Here is an 11,846-nt window from a genome sequence, read left to right as displayed (position 1 = left end):
AACCAGTCCTTGACGATGCTAACTGTGTAAACAAGGGCCCTGCTGTCTCATAACCTTCAGGGAACAAATATTGTACTATGGGATGGACCTCATCACCCAAAATGGTCACTTAATCCTTGGCGACAGGTCATCATCGTGCTCACAGAACCGATCCCTGGTGACGAGCCGTGGAACCCATGAAATACCACAATATGGCTGCTCGAATCATCACCGAACTCCCGCCATGTTTCATTCTTGGGACCCAAACTCGGCTAGAAGTTGGAAACACTGTGAAATAAGACTCATCCGGCCAAATGACATTCTTGCATTGCTCCATATTCCGGGATTTATCGTTTGGGAACTAAGTTATCCTGTTTCGGGCATTGGCATCACTGTTAAGTGGTTCTGGAATTCCAGCTCGCTCTGGAACTCTATGCTTATGCAGCTCTCGTAGTGTTTTTTGATACTGACAGGTTCTCGAGTGCGACATTCTGTTCTGCTGTGCCTTTTGCAGTTGCCGCCCTCTTAATTTTCGTCACAATCCCCTTCAATGACCGTTTGTCGTGGTCACTCAACACACACTTCCGTCCGCGTTATGACTTAACGGATGATGTTTTTCCGATTTCCCTGTATGCAGTATACTTCGTCGATGCCGTGCCTCTTAAAATACCAAACACTTGGCTACCTTGGTTACGGAAGCGTCCACCATAGGAGCATCAACGATTTGCTCACGTTCGACTTCACTTAACTCACAACTACACTGATCACTGTTCTGACCACGACGACGCTTGCAACGTGTTGACATCACTGAACAGGTGCCGTTCGTGGTCAAAGACAACAGCGCAACCTGCAGGCTTGGCTAGCATCTGAATTTCTGTTCAAGCACGCAATTCTGTTGGTGTTTCCATATTTTTGTCCAGCCGGTGCATAACGGATCAACGAGGGCCAAGATTAACAGGTCCAGCAACGCCAGTACCCTGACCTCAGTCCTCCAGATTTTTCTTTTTGGGGTCACGGTACTATCCCTCTGACATGGGTGAAGAACTGGAGCAGTGAATTGTTCAGTCTTGTCAAAAAATACGAGGTGATATGGGAATTTTTAAAAGAATAAATGATAACTAACTGAAACCCTCAGCTGCCGACAGGTGTTGTTGATATACCTCGATGTGGACAGCTGAAAATGTGTGCCCCGACCGGGACTCGAACCCGGGATCTCCTGCTTACATGGCAGACGCTTTATCCATCTGAGCCACCGGGGACACAGATGAGTAGCGTGACTGCAGGGACTTATCCCTTGCACGCTTCCCGTGAGACTTGCATTCCCAACTGTCCACAATTCTACCTATGTAATGTACCTTATAGACATTTTTAAAAGAGTTCGTAATTCATTACAGAGACGAGTGTAGTATTGTATCCAAATGTGAGAAATACATATAAAACACCTCTTTTAGCAGAACACGTATACAGCAAATGGTAGCTTGTTATGTACTGAAACGGTATTGTATTTTCTTCTTAAGGTAAGCCATTGGTAAAACTTTCAGCGTTATTACATGGGGACTGAAATATATTGGGGTATTGAAATTATGGTAAAATTGATTGATAGTCCAATTTGCCGCGTTAGCTGTTTTCGTACTACGTCAGTGCATCCTCAGATGTATTTTTATGTAAAATTTCTACACAGAACTTTGTAAGAGCCGTGCTGCTGACTCACTAAGTTAAAAATTCTTAATACTAAAAAAAGGCACGCGAATTAATAACAAAATCACGAGCCGCTATCATAAAATTACGTAAAATGTCTAATGTCACATGTTACCTTTATAGCTTAATGAGTGTTCCAAGGTGCAATGAGGTGCAACCACTAACGGTAGACGAACATAATAAAGGCATGTATCATTGATAGTTTACGTACGGAAAGCGCCACACGTCCATAAAAAAGTGTCACAAAAGAAATGGTGAGGAAGGTCCAACAGTGGCTTCAAGTAGATCCGCATGAAAGCGTGGTTAAAAGTATCGAAATAACATGTGGTAACGAGCAACCGTGTAGACCAGGGGCCAGGTAAATTTAGACGGGGTCCGGATACTTTATAAAATTTTTATCGAGTTCCGGAAAAAACCTCATACTCTTCACTAATTTTTTGTTTTAATTTTCACTCACAAAATACACTGAAGAGCCAAAGAAACTGGTACACCTGCCTAATAATGTGCAGGACCACCGCAAGCTCGCAGAAGTGCCATAACTCGACGTGGCATGGACTCGACTAATGTCTGGAGTAGTGGTGGAGGGAACTGACACCATGAATCCTGCAGGACTGTCCATAAACCCGTAAAGAGTACGACGGGGTGGAAATCTCTTCTGAAGAGCACGCTGCAAGGCGTCCCAGATTTGCTCAATAATGTTCATGTCTGGAGAGTCTGGTGGCCAGCGAAAGCGTTTAAACTCAGAAGAGTGTTCCTGGAGCCACTCTGTAGCAATGCTGGACGTATGGGGTGTCGCATTGTCCTGCTGGAATTGCCCAAGTCCGTCGGAATGCACAAGGGACATGAATGGGTGCAGGTGATCAGACAGGACGCTTACATACGTGTCACCTGTCAGAGTCGTATGTAGACGTATCAGGGGTCCCATATCGCTCCAACTGCACGCGTCCTACACCATTACAGAGCCTCCACCAGCTTGAGCAGCCCCTGTTGATATGCAGGGTCCAGGGTTCAGGAGGTTGTCTCCATACCCGTATACGTCCATCCGCTCGATACATTTTGAAACGACACTCGCCATACTGGGCAACATGTTTCCAATCTTGAACAGTCCAATGTCGGTGCTGTGAAGGGCCCAGGCGAGGCGTAAAGCTTTCTGTCGTGCAGTCATCAGGGGTACACTCGTGAAATGTTCGTACGGGAAAAATCCCCATTCGGAGATGCTGTGTCCCATCGCTCGTGCGCCGACTGTAACACCACGTTCAAACTCACTTAAATCTTGATAACCTGTCATTGTAACAGCAGTAACCGATCTAATAACTTCGCCAGACACTTGTCTTATACAGGCGTTGCCGACCAAAGTGCCGTATTCTGCCTGTTTACATATCTCTGTATGTGAATACGCACGCCTATACCAGTTCCTTTGGCGCTTCAGTGTAATATGAAATACAATCGACAGGAATACTTGTATTCAAAAATCCACGAAATAGCTCGTACTCCGTACTAAATTTTTGTTTTAATTTTCGCTCTCTCTCTAATATGAAATACAATAGATAGGCGTGTTTGTATCTAAGAATCCATAAAAAAACTTATTCTTCACCTTTTTTATCCTTATTTTCTCTCAAAAAAGATATGAAATACAATATATTGGCATTTTTGCATTGAAAAATTCAGAAGAAACGATATTCAGTACTCATTTTTGCTTATATTTTCCCTCACAAAATATGAAATACAATACATATTGCCTTCTCGATTTAAGAGAGTCTGAAATCGATTCATAAAATTTCATTGCTCAATAAATACAATTCTTTGCTGCATTCGCGTGTACAGAGCTTTTATATTGATCGACATAACATGATGCGCCGGCCCGTCAGCTTGCTGCCTTCCGCCCCTGCTCTTCAGCAGTTAATTGTACATTACTAGAAAAAAAAAACAGATTGTTGTGTACAGAAAAATATATTTCTAAATGATTTAAGTACATAATTTATACTTTCAAAATATTTTTGGCGGGCCAGTTTTTGACCTTCCGCGGCCCGGACCTGGACCGCGGTCCGCCAGTTGCCGACCGCTGGTCTAGATTGTTGAGCATCTGAATTTTGAGATAATAGTCGAGAATACACCTGTGTCTACCACTCCCATTTTCACCACACACATACACCACCAAAGCTGATAGCCGTATTCCTGAAATGAAAGTCTATGTGAGGCGAAATTTCTCACGGTCTTTAATAGCATTGAGGAAACAGGACCTGAAGGCAACACTTACCAGAAAGTGGTGACTAGTAGTGGTGCCGGGTACTCTCCGCCACGCACCGTGTGGTGGCTTGCGGAGTAACTGTTTAGTTGTAGAAGCGATGCATGTGCATATAAATGAATTGTTTACAACATTTGTATTAACTATGGCAATATTTCATACTGAAATCGAACCGCACGTTCCGAATTATTTCGCAAACGGGTCGTTAGGGAAACCACGTTGACTGTAACGTTTTTGTTTCTATTATCATCTATTTTCAGCCGTGTCAGTTTTCCCTATTAAATATGACACACTTAATATATCTGTTAAATAACGTCGGTGAAGCAGAGAGGCCTTGATTACTCCCCGAATTAAGTTATTAGAGACTTAGGAACAAAAACTTTGTTACACTACATACGGTCTAAAGTTAGCCGAAATACTACAAAAATTTAGGTTATGGGCCAAAGACATTACACAATCTACAGGAGCTAGTCAGTTATCGATTTCGTTCATGCAGTCTATCGGCTACGCGTGAAGCCGGTAGATAACTAAAACTGTTTGACAGGCTCAGATTAACAGCTGAAGTATGGCGCACACAGTAGCGATAATCGGAAGGAACTTCGTTTATGGAATGTCGCGTGCAGATAACCCTATCTTTGGGACACGTGTAGCTAGCTGTCTGGTCGCCACTTCAGTCTAAGCCACTGGTATACAGCCGGTGATCAGCAGTCTGACACGGCTGCCTAACGCTCCACCTGAATATATGATGACAACTGATTCCAACACGAATTCCTTGTTCGTCTCGAGTTGTCGCCTAGGCTATCTGCTAGCGGCCAGGCCTAACTCAGACTTCCATTGTGACTGATATTTCAGTCGATGATACAGAATCTGCTACTGGATATGTGGACATTTAGTGACGTCAATGACAGTAGAAATCTGAGTCAGTCTTGGAGGTCAAATAGACCGATAAAAATGCTTTCTGGCAAGTCCAAGAAAAGCGTTAAGGGAAAAGAGAAATATTTAAACATCTACTGTTAATTTAAGTGCAGGGAGAATTTTATGAAGAAAGTTTGTCTCTGCAGTGTAGCCTTTACAGTATAAAAATAAAACGTGGTCGACTATACTTAGCAGCTTCAAGAAGTTGATGGATGCAAGAAGTTGTGCAGAGGTAAGGAGGCTTGCACAGGACAGACGAGCATACAGAGCTGCATCAAGCCAGTTGTCTGAAGACCACAACACGCATTGCGTTCCCAGAACGCTATTTTCTCTTCGGGCATCGACAGTTATTTTGTAGAGCAAGTAGTAAAATTCATCTACTTTTACTGTCTGAGTTCCTAATCCAGTTCCCTCAGCACCACCTTATTTAATTCTATTGCACACCGTCACCTTTAATGTGTCTGTTTGGACGGCCATCTTCTGCAGTAACTTTAATATAGCAGTTATTATTTTTTGTGTCTTAAGTGTCTTGTCGACACAAAAACAAATTATTATTGATCCATTCTTTTTCTATTACTTCAGTTGATATGCATTTTTGATCTCTTTTTCCCAAGAGATTAACCATTCCGTTCAACTGATCTTCCAATTTCTGTGCCATTCTGACATACTTGCAATGCCATCGACAGATCTCTCCCTGAAAATTAATTCTCTTTCCAAATGTTTCCTTGGTTTCTCCCCGTCTCTCTCCCTTCTTAACCACTGCCTACCTTTCATGTTCATCAGTTCTCATGTCTCGTTTATGTAGAAACTGTAGATAACCTTTCGCTTCCCGTCTCCTTATCCCTTGTACCTTCAGAATTTCGAAGATTGTATTCCACCCAGAATTGTCAAAAGATTTTTTCAAATCTACAAATGATACGTAGTTTTCATTTCTTCAGGCGATAAGATACAGTACTAGATTTTTCTTTGGTCTTTCTGCATTTCCCTGGAATCCATACTTGCCTTCCATTAGGACAGCTTCTTCTTCCACCCTTCAGTAGGCTGTTCGTGCCAATATTTCGCAGCCATGATATACTGAACTGATGGGTCAGTAATATTCTTCCTTCTCAGCACCTGCTTTCTTTGGAACTGAAATTATTACATTGTTCTCGAAGTCTGTGAGAGTATTTTGTCACTCTCGTAGACCTTGCGTACCAGGTAGTCGTCATGGCTGTTTCTCCCAAGGATCTCAGCAATTCTGAGGGAATGTCATCTACTCCAGGTGCCTTACTTCCACTTAGGTCTTTCAGTACTATGTCAATTTTTGCTCCTAACATCGTACCTCCCATCTCATCTTCATCCACTAACGCTACACTTTGCATAATGTTGTTTTCGCGTTCCTTTTGCGTATATAGCCTTTCCTATACAGCCTTTTCCTTCCGACTTTCGGTCTTTTCTTCTTGCCATTAGAGCTCTTTTTCATACAACTGTGAATCCGTATTCTGTCACGCAGTAGAGTAGATTTCAGAGCCGCAGGACTCTCTCGCGCTTCAGCGATTGTTAAGTACATTGATACAATAGATAGCTCTCACTACCTCCACTTCACATTTGGTTGCTAACGTTATACATACGGGAGCGTCCGTTAGATAATAGCCGGCCACGGTGGCCGAGCGGTTCTAGGCGCTTCAGCCCGGAACCGCGCGACTGCTACGGTCGCAGGTTCGAATCCTGCCTCGGGCGTGGAAGTGTGTGATGTCCTTAGGTTAGTTATGTTTAAGTAGTACTAAGTTCTAGGGGACTGATGCCCTCAGATGTTAAGTCCCTTAGTGTTCAGAGCCATTTAAACCATTTTTTTCGTTAGGTAATGATACTTTTTTGCCTCGACCAGTTTTGGTTGAAAAAAAAAATGCGGAATTTGTTCTGGAACATCATGGAATAGTACCCTTCAGGCGCTATAGTTTCATGAAGTTGCAGTAGGTGGCGGCGCTATACGTAGCCTTCAAAATGGTTTCTGTAACGGACGTACATTCCAAGCAGAGAGCTGTCACTAATTTCTTTTGGCGGAAAATCAGTGCATCGCAGATATTCATAGGCGCTTGCAGCAAGTGTACGGAGATCCTTCAGTGAATAAAAGCCCAGTGAGTCGTTAGGAAAGCGTTCGTCATCATTGCAACTAAGTCGCGCAAACCTTCCGATCTGTCGCGTGTCGGCCGGCCGCACATAGCAGTGACTCTTGTAACGTGGAAGTGCGGACACTCATTGGAGGTGATCGACGAATTACAAACACAATCAGCTAATTGCAGTGATTTTCTGTGCACTCTAACGGACCCGAACTCCAAAATTCGATGTAGAATAAATACAATATTTCGTAGAATTTTGGGTGCAACAAAACTGGACGCCTATGTTGGTCAAGCGAAACGAGAATAATGGAATGTAGTCGAATTAAATCGGGTGATGGTGCGGGAATTATATTAGGAAATGAGACACTTAAAGTAGTAAATGAGAATTGCTATTTGGGGAACAAACTAACTGATGATGGTCGAAGTAGAGAGGATATAAAATGTAGACTGGCAATGGCAAGGAAAGCATTTCTGAAGAAGAGAAATTTGTTAACATCGAGTATAGATTTAAGTGTCAGGAAGTCGTTTCTGAAATTATTTGTATGGAGTGTAGCCATGTATGGAAGTGAAACATGGACGATAAATAGTTTGGACAAGAAGAGAATAGAAGCTTTCGAAATGTGGTGCTACAGAAGAATGCTGAAGACTAGATGGGTAGATCACATAACTAATGAGGAGGTATTAAATAGAATTGGAGAGAAATTTGACTGGAAGAAGTGATCGGTTGGTAGGGCATATTCTGAGGCATCAAGGGATCATCAATTTAGTACTGGAGGGCAGCGTGGAGGGTAAAAAATCGCAGACGGAGACCAAGAGATGAATACACTAAACAGATTGAGGAGGATTTAGGTTGCAGTAGGTACTGGGAGATGAAGAAGCTTGCACAGGATAGAGTAGCATGGAGAGCTGCATCAAACCAGTCTCCGGACCGAAGACAACAACAACAACAACAATGATGTTGGTAATGCCGACACACACGTCCACCGTTTGGGGTACGCAACGTTGTGTGCCCTCTGGGTTCCTCGCCACGTAACAGAAGACCATTAAGAGCAACGGAGGACCAACTGTGCGGAATTGCAATTCCCCACTGAAGGATGCACTATGCAGGAAGCAGTACGTGGATGATAAGAACGTTATTGATGCAGCGAGACGTTGGCTGCGACATCGACCGGTAGTGTGGTACCATGCGGTAGTAGGGAATAATATGGCGTATTGGAATCTTGAACAAAAGCAACTTGGCTCCAGAAAGAAATATGTTGCATTAATTATTGAACGCCCGTCGTACTTCCAATTCATCGCGTACTTGCAATTCATCGGTGGTAGCAGATTGTTGAGCTTCGTAACGTACATTTTGTTGACGTGATTAGTTTCAGTTCTGCTGGGCTGGATTCACTCCCGCTCGAATGAAAGCACCAGATTAAGGGTAACGCGGGTTTTCTCTGCCTTCTGCCATTAATACGTTGTGTTTTGGTCGCGTCTACTGCAGCTTTCGTAGTCAATGCCCTCAGAGGAAGAGTTGCAGAATTCTAGTTTTCGTGTATTTTATTGGTTTTTATTTATTTCCTTGTTTCTTTCTGAAAACGAACAAATGAAGGCCATACTCCAGTTTTCTTTTTTGGTTACTTTTTAATAATTCGATACTATTGTCGTTTAAACATGCGCGAAGTTCAAACAATTTACTGACGAGGTAAAACAAACATCTTCCTATGGTGACGACGGCGACAATGGTCGACGAATGTCATAACCGCGAACTTTTGTTCCTGTTGGTAATGTCCCGTTTATGACTCGTCGTGAAGTGCTGTTGGTCAGGTAATGGATACAGTTCTGCTTGAGTACGCTGAGTTTATGGCTGTTTCAGCTCTTATCGGTACGCATCAAGCACCTTGACCGTGTTTGGTGCCATATTACGAATGTTATGAGGACATGGATCAATAAGCAGTGGCTGGTGCGTGCCATAATGCAGAAGCAGTAATCAGCACGCGTTATACGGGTCCATTGATAACGGCGCCATGACAAGGATCTCTTCACACATTACGTCAGAAGGGCGTAGCCTAGGGCGAGCAGGGCGTCCATACACTGTCGGTTGTTCAGAGTATTTGGTACGTCACTTGACATTATTTAATGTCATATTAAGAATCAGAACGTCTTTAATGATAAAGCACTGAAAGAGTTGTTCTTACCTTAATGTAAGTACGTATACGAAATACAACATATTGTAAGAAATTAAACATATTGTTAGTTTTAGAAAGTTCGAATTTAGTTATTTGAATTTTGAAGCGTAAGTCGACAACGTCAATCCACACTATTGTTCCCTTGCATTGTTCTCTGAATTGGCCGGCTGATAGCAACACATGCACTGTCAGACTTGCGACTTTTTATGCGTGACACCCTCTCAGCCAATAATTTTGTGTCTCGCTGCAGATTTTATTTTTCTAAACACCACCATTATTGTAACATAATGATTTTTGTGACACAGCTCGACTAAAAGAAGGGATCAGTTCATAGGACACATCAGAGACCTCAAAGCATCACCAGTTCAGTATTGGAGGGAAGTGTGGGGAGTAAAAATCGTAAAGGGAGGCCAAGAGATAATAAGGTAAGCAGATTCAGAAGGATGTAGGTTGCAGTAGGTTTTCGGAGATGGAGAGTCTCGCACAGGATAGAGTAGCATGGAGAGCTGCATCAAAACAGTCTTCAGACTTCAAACAACAACAACAACAACCATTCTGTGATCGGCCGAATGAAAAATCTTTCACTCGTGCCCAGCCGCAGTGTGTGGCCCTGCCTGTTAGAAGCTGACGTCGGCCCACCACGCCACACAACGTGAGCTGAAGTGAGATGTCGGGGCCAGCACTCAGCGGCGTGACGTCACGGGCTAAGACAAGCCAGCGGGCGATCGCGTATTACACGAGCAATCAACTACTTCCAGCAAGAGAGTGTGCTGCAGCGCCCCTGGCATGTTGTTCCTGCACTGACAAGCGGACCATACAGCAATCAGATTTATGTAAGTTTTTATGTTCGTACTACGTGAACTTCAGAACTCAAATATATCTCTCCCAAAGCAGTCTGATACAAGGCCTTAAAAATATTCGAGAGAATGCACATTGAAATTTTCCGACTATTACTAACATACTGAAATAAGGCGGTGTTTTTTCGACAAGCAGCGTGGCTGTGCGCTACAGTACTTGCCTGACGCGGGGGGAAATCAAAATTTTAAATAAAGGTGCATGTTCCATGACCATTTAGGTGAAGCGTAGAATACAAAAAGATAGAAAAAAATTATCTTGATTAACAGTCTTCTATAAAAGATAATTAAGAATTTTCGTTTGGATGGAAACTGGATTTTTGTGTGCAATATAGGATGGTCAGAAACAGTCTGAAGAGCTTGTAAAGGTGTTGCAGGAGAAGTTGTGCTGAGGAGTAACTGTTAAGATAAAAATTCGATACATTGCGCCGTTACCTAGTTCTTTAGCATTGAAGTTAGTCTATGGGTCGTAGCTCGCGCGGCTCCAAGCACTTGGACGCGCTGGAATGCAGGTAATTAGACATCTGTGAGATCCGTGATTTCACTTGTTGTCTCATTACGAGTTAAATTGTGCCTTTTCCGGAAATGATAAATTTGAGCTAGGTGAGCAAAAGCTATGTTTGTTGGGATGAGGAAGCCAAACGTAGAACACGTTTGACGGCACCGTCTGTGGCAGGCTGCGTGAATTTGCGCGCACGACGACCTGAGTGGCTAACTTCACTAGTAAGTAACTCACAAAGGGCGCAACGTATCAAAGTTGTTCTTCAGCACAACCTCTCCTACAACAGGCTTACAAGCTTTTCCGACTGTTTCTGACCATCCTGTGCAATTAGAAATAAGACTAGGTGCATTTTTCATTAAGGACTCAACTACATGTGTTAATTAGCATATATTTGACGAATTGTGTATTTAAAAGGTGTACGTCTACTAAGTGATCAAAAGTATCCGGACACCCCAAAAAACATACATTTTTCATATTAGGAGCATCGTGCTGCCACCTACTGCCAGGCACTTCATATCAGCGACCTCAGTAGTCATTAGACATTGTGAGAGAGCAGAATGGGACGTTCCGCGGAACTCACGGACTTCGAACGTGGTCAGGTGATAGAGTGTCATTTGTACCATACATCCGTATGCGAGATTTCCACACTCCTATACATTTCTAGGTCCATTGTTTCCGATGTGATAGTGAAGTGTAAACGTGAAGAGACACTTGCAGCAAAAAAGTATACTGGCCGACCTCGTCTGTTGACTGACAGAGACCGCAGACAATTGAAGAGGGTCGTGATGTGCAAAAGGCAGACATCTATCCAGACCATCACACAGGAATTCCAAACTTAATCAGGATCCACTGCAAGTACTATGATAGTTAGACGGGAGGTGAGAAAACTTGGATTTCGTGGTCGAGCGGCTGCTCATAAACCACACATTACGCCGGTAAACGCCAAACGATCCCTAGTTTGGTGTAAGGAGCGTAAACACTGGACGATTGCACAGTGGACAAATGTTGTGTGGAGCGACGAATCACGGTACTCAATGTGGCGATCCGATAGCAGGGTGTGGGTATGGCGAATGCTCGGTGAACGTCATCTGCCAGCGTGTGTAGTGCCAACAGTAAAATTCGGAGGCGGTGGTGTTATGGTGTGGTCGCGTTTTTCATGGATGGGCTTGCACCCTTTGTTGTTTTGCGTGGCACTATCACAGCACAGGCCTACATTGATGCTTTAAGCACCTTCTTGCTTCCCACTGTTGAAGAGCAATTTGGGAATGGCTAATGAATGTTTCAACACGATCGAGCACCTGTTCATAATGCACGGCCTGTGGCGGAGTGATTACATGACAGTAACATCTCTGTAATGGACTGGCCTGCACAGAGTCCTTATCT

At 43.4% G+C, this 11,846-nt stretch overlaps 1 non-coding gene across 1 annotated transcript; it reads right to left on the bottom strand.

Annotated features, from left to right (window-relative positions):
- Positions 1–1,164: 1,164 nt before the first annotated feature.
- Trnat-ugu (transfer RNA threonine (anticodon UGU)) lies at positions 1,165–1,238 on the bottom strand. Its single transcript has one exon. It is a non-coding gene; the product is annotated as a tRNA-Thr (tRNA).
- Between the last annotated feature and the right edge of the window lie 10,608 nt (positions 1,239–11,846).

Source organism: Schistocerca cancellata, chromosome 1 (assembly GCF_023864275.1).
Source record: "Schistocerca cancellata isolate TAMUIC-IGC-003103 chromosome 1, iqSchCanc2.1, whole genome shotgun sequence".
Taxonomy (NCBI): domain Eukaryota; kingdom Metazoa; phylum Arthropoda; class Insecta; order Orthoptera; family Acrididae; genus Schistocerca; species Schistocerca cancellata.
The sequence above is the reverse complement of the archived record's forward strand: the minus strand, read 5'-3'. Positions and strand labels throughout refer to the sequence as shown.